This window comes from Nerophis ophidion, unplaced genomic scaffold, assembly GCF_033978795.1.
Source record: "Nerophis ophidion isolate RoL-2023_Sa unplaced genomic scaffold, RoL_Noph_v1.0 HiC_scaffold_109, whole genome shotgun sequence".
Classification (NCBI taxonomy): Eukaryota; Metazoa; Chordata; class Actinopteri; order Syngnathiformes; family Syngnathidae; genus Nerophis; species Nerophis ophidion.
Window position 1 is genome coordinate 56,769 of NW_026907031.1, and position 6,000 is coordinate 62,768.

Here is a 6,000-nt window from a genome sequence, read left to right on the forward strand (position 1 = left end):
AAATCTTGCAAATGCAAAAAGTAGTTTTTTACTCAATATGACTATAATAGTCTTACAATCCTGAGATAATGCGAAAAAAGCAATAAAAATGTATTCAAACATAACTTCTAAACAACACATGCAAAATGGCTAATAATAGCTAGAGATATGTTTTTTTTGTTAGTTGTACTAGAAAAATGATCTTTTGTAAGGTTTGCAAAGACACAAGTTAGTTTTTTTATTCAATATAACAGTGTAACTGTCATACTAAATATGAAAGGTTTATAATCATAACTCCAAAACCAAATATGAAATTTGTCTTAAAAAGCCTTTAATATTGAATTTATGTAAGTTTTAGCAGAATCAGGTATTTTGGAAAGAATCACAAATACAAATATTACATTTTACTGGCCTCATATTGGTCACACTCAAAATGACAGTTTTTGAAACATAACTCCAAAAATACACATGCAAAATGTCTAATAATTCCTGAAGAAATGCATCTTCGAGAGTTTTCCTGAAAAAAAAAAAACATTTGGTAAGGTTTGCAAAAACAAAATTTGATTTGTTACTCAATTTGACAGTAATGTACTTAGAATCCTGAGATAATGCGAAAAAAGCAATAAAAATGTATTCCAACATAATTCCTAATTCAAACTTGCAAAATGTCTAAAAATGCCTGTGATATTGAATACACGTGAGTTTTACCAGATACAGTTGTTTTTCTATGGTTTGCAAATACAAAAATGAGGTTTTACTCAATATGACTGTATACTGTAACACTCAATATGACAGTTATTTAAACATAACTCGTACACCACACATGAAAAATGTCTAATAATGCCTGAAATAATGCATCTTTGGGAGTTTTACTCGAAACATATGCTTTTTTAAATCTTGCAAGTGCAAAAAGTAGTGTTTTACTCAATGTGACTATAATAGTCTTACAATCCTGAGATAATGCGAAAAAAGCAATAAAAATGTATTCAAACATAACTTCTAAACAACACATGCAAAATGGCTAATAATGCCTAGAGATATGTTTTTTGGTTAGTTGTACTCGAAAAATGATCTTTTGTAAGGTTTGTAAAGACACAAGTTAGGTTTTTTATTCAATATAACAGTGTAACTGTCATACTAAATATGAAAGGTTTATAATCATAACTCCAAAACCAAATATGAAATTTGTCTTAAAAAGCCTTTAATATTGAATTTATGTAAGTTTTAGCAGAATCAGGTATTTTGGAAAGAATCACAAATACAAATATTACATTTTACTGGCCTCATATTGGTCACACTCAAAATGACAGTTTTTGAAACATAACTCCAAAAATACACATGCAAAATGTCTAATAATTCCTGAAGAAATGCATCTTCGAGAGTTTTCCTGAAAAAAAAAAAACATTTGGTAAGGTTTGCAAAAACAAAATTTGATTTGTTACTCAATTTGACAGTAATGTACTTAGAATCCTGAGATAATGCGAAAAAAGCAATAAAAATGTATTCCAACATAATTCCTAATTCAAACTTGCAAAATGTCTAAAAATGCCTGTGATATTGAATACATGTGAGTTTTACCAGATACAGTTGTTTTTCTATGGTTTGCAAATACAAAAATGAGGTTTTACTCAATATGACTGTATACTGTAACACTCAATATGACAGTTATTTAAACATAACTCGTACACCACACATGAAAAATGTCTAATAATGCCTGAAATAATGCATCTTTGGGAGTTTTACTCGAAACATATGCTTTTTTAAATCTTGCAAGTGCAAAAAGTAGTGTTTTACTCAATGTGACTATAATAGTCTTAGAATCCTGAGATAATGCGAAAAAAAGCAATAAAAATGTATTCAAACATAACTTCTAAACAACACATGCAAAATGGCTAATAATGCCTAGAGATATGATTTTTGGTTAGTTGTACTCGAAAAATGATCTTTTGTAAGGTTTGCAAAGACACAGGTTAGTTTTTTTTATTCAATATAACAGTGTGACTTTCATACTAAATATGAAAGGTTTATAATCATAACTCCAAAACCAAATGTGAAATTTGTCTTAAAAAGCCTTTAATATTGAATTTATGTAAGTTTTAGCAGAATCAGGTATTTTGGAAAGAATCACAAATACAAATATTAGATTTTACTGGCCTCATATTGGTCACACTCAAAATGACAGTTTTTGAAACATAACTCCAAAAATACACATGCAAAATGTCTAATAATTCCTGAAGAAATGCATCTTTGAGAGTTTTCCTGAAAAAAAAAACATTTGGTAAGGTTTGCAAAAACAAAATTTGATTTTTTACTCAATTTGACAGTAATGTACTTAGAATCCTGAGATAATGCGAAAAAAGCAATAAAAATGTATTCCAACATAATTCCTAATCCAAACGTGCAAAATGTCTAAAAATGCCTGTGATATTGAATACATGCGAGTTTTACTAGATACAGTTGTTTTTCTATGGTTTGCAAATACAAAAATGAGGTTTTACTCAATATGACTGTATACTGTAACACTCAATATGACAGTTATTTAAACATAACTCCTACACCACACATGAAAAATGTCTAATAATGCCTGAAATAATGCATCTTTGGGAGTTTTACTCGAAACATATGCTTTTTTAAATCTTGCAAGTGCAAAAAGTAGTGTTTTACTCAATGTGACTATAATAGTTTTAGAATCCTGAGAAAATGCGAAAAAAGCAATAAAAATGTATTCAAACATAACTTCTAAACAACACATGCAAAATGGCTAATAATGCCTAGAGATATGTTTTTTGGTTAGTTGTACTCGAAAAATGATCTTTTGTAAGGTTTGCAAAGACAAAAGTTAGTTTTTTTATTCAATATAACAGTGTAACTGTCATACTAAATATGAAAGGTTTATAATCATAACTCCAAAACCCAATGTGAAATTTGTCCTAAAAAGCCTTTAATATTTAATTTATGTAAGTTTTAGCAGAATCAGGTATTTTGGAAAGAATCACAAATACAAATATTAGATTTTACTGGCCTCATATTGGTCACACTCAAAATGACAGTTTTTGAAACTTAACTCCAAAAATACACATGCAAAATGTCTAATAATTCCTGAAGAAATGCATCTTCGACAGTTTTCCTGAAAAAAAAAACATTTGGTAAGGTTTGCAAAAACAAAATTTGATTTGTTACTCAATTTGACAGTAATGTACTTAGAATCCTGAGATAATGCGAAAAAAGCAATAAAAATGTATTCCAACATAATTCCTAATCCAAACGTGCAAAATGTCTAAAAATGCCTGTGATATTGAATACATGTGAGTTTTACTAGATACAGTTGTTTTTCTATGGTTTGCAAATACAAAAATTAGGTTTTACTCAATATGACTGTATACTGTAACACTCAATATGACAGTTATTTAAACATAACTCCTACACCACACATGAAAAATGTCTAATAATGCCTGAAATAATGCATCTTTGGGAGTTTTACTCGAAACATATGCTTTTTTAAATCTTGCAAATGCAAAAAGTAGTTTTTTTACTCAATATGACTATAATAGTCTTACAATCCTGAGATAATGCGAAAAAAGCAATAAAAATGTATTCAAACATAACTTCTAAACAACACATGCAAAATGGCTAATAATGCCTAGAGATATGTTGTTTGGTTAGTTGTACTAGAAAAAATATCTTTTGAAAGGTTTGCAAAGACACAAGTTAGTTTTTTTATTCAATATAACAGTGTAACTGTCATACTAAATATGAAAGGTTTATAATTATAACTCCAAAACCAAATATGAAATTTGTCTTTAAGAGCCTTTAATATGGAATTTATGTAAGTTTTACCAGAATCAGGTATTTTGGAAAGAATCACAAATACAAATATTAGATTTTACTGGCCTCATATTGGTCACACTATAAATGACAGTTTTTGAAACATAACTCCAAAAATACACATGCAAAATGTCTAATAATGCCTGAAGAAATGCATCTTCGAGAGTTTTCCTGAAAAAAAACATTTGGTAAGGTTTGCAAAAACAAAATTTGATTTGTTACTAAATTTGACAGTAATGTACTTAGAATCCTGAGATAATGCGAAAAAAGCAATACAAATGTATTCCAACATAACTTCTAAACAACACATGCAAAATGGCTAATAATGCCTAGAGATATGTTTTTTTGTTAGTTGTACTAGAAAAAATGATCTTCTGTAAGGTTTGCAAAGACACAAATTAGTTTTTTTTATTCAATATAACAGTGTAACTGTCATACTAAATATGAAAGGTTTATAATCATAACTCCAAAACCAAATATGAAATTTGTCTTGAAAAGCCTTTAATATTGAATTTATGTAAGTTTTAACAGAATCAGGTATTTTGGAAAGAATCACAAATACAAATATTAGATTTTACTGGCCTCATATTGGTCACACTCAAAATGACAGTTTTTGAAACATAACTCCAAAAATACACATGCAAAATGTCTAATAATTCCTGAAGAAATGCATCTTCGAGAGTATTCCTGAAAAAAAAAACATTTGGTAAGGTTTGCAAAAACAAAATTTGATTTGTTACTCAATTTGACAGTAATGTACTTAGAATCCTGAGATAATGCGAAAAAAGCAATAAAAATGTATTCCAACATAATTCCTAATCCAAACGTGCAAAATGTCTAAAAATGCCTGAGATCTTGAATACATGTGAGTTTTACTAGATACTGATGTTTTTCTATGGTTTGCAAATACAAAAATGAGGTTTTACTCAATATGACTGTATACTGTAACACTCAATATGACAGTTATTTAAACATAACTCCTACACCACACATGAAAAATGGCTAATAATGCCTGAAATAATGCATCTTTGGGAGTTTTACTCGAAACATATGCTTTTTTAAATCTTGCAAATGCAAAAAGTAGTTTTTTACTCAATATGACTATAATAGTCTGAGAATCCTGAGATAATGCGAAAAAAGCAATAAAAATGTATTCAAACATAACTTCTAAACAACAAATGCAAAATGGCTAAAAATAGCTAGAGATATGTTTTTTTGTTAGTTGTACTAGAAAAATGATCTTTTGTAAGGTTTGCAAAGACACAAGTTAGTTTTTTTTATTCAATATAACAGTGTAACTGTCATACTAAATATGAAAGGTTTATAATCTTAACTCCAAAACCAAATATGAAATTTGTCTTAAAAAGCCTTTAATATTGAATTTATGTAAGTTTTAGCAGAATCAGGTATTTTGGAAAGAATCACAAATACAAATATTAGTTTTTACTGGCCTCATATTGGTCACACTCAAAATGACAGTTTTTGAAACATAACTCCAAAAATACACATGCAAAATGTCTAATAATTCCTGAAGAAATGCATCTTCGAGAGTTTTCCTGAAAAAAAAACATTTGGTAAGGTTTGCAAAAACAAAATTTGATTTGTTACCCAATTTGACAGTAATGTACTTAGAATCCTGAGATAATGCGAAAAAAGCAATAAAAATGTATTCCAACATAATTCTTAATCCAAACGTGCAAAATGTCTAAAAATGCCTGTGATATTGAATACATGTGAGTTTTACTAGACACAGTTGTTTTTCTATGGTTTGCAAATACAAAAATGAGGTTTTACTCAATATGACTGTATACTGTAACACTCAATATGACAGTTATTTAAACATAACTCCTACACCACACATGAAAAATGTCTAATAATGCCTGAAATAATGCATCTTTGGGAGTTTTACTCGAAACATATGCTTTTTTAAATCTTGCAAGTGCAAAAAGTAGTTTTACTCAATGTGACTATAATAGTCTTAGAATCCTGAGATAATGCGAAAAAAGCAATAAAAATGTATTCAAACATAACTTCTAAACAACACATGCAAAATGGCTAATAATGCCTAGAGATATGTTTTTTGGTTAGTTGTACTCGAAAAATGATCTTTTGTAAGGTTTGCAAAGACACAGGTTAGTTTTTTTATTCAATATAACAGTGTAACTTTCATACTAAATATGAAAGGTTTATAATCAT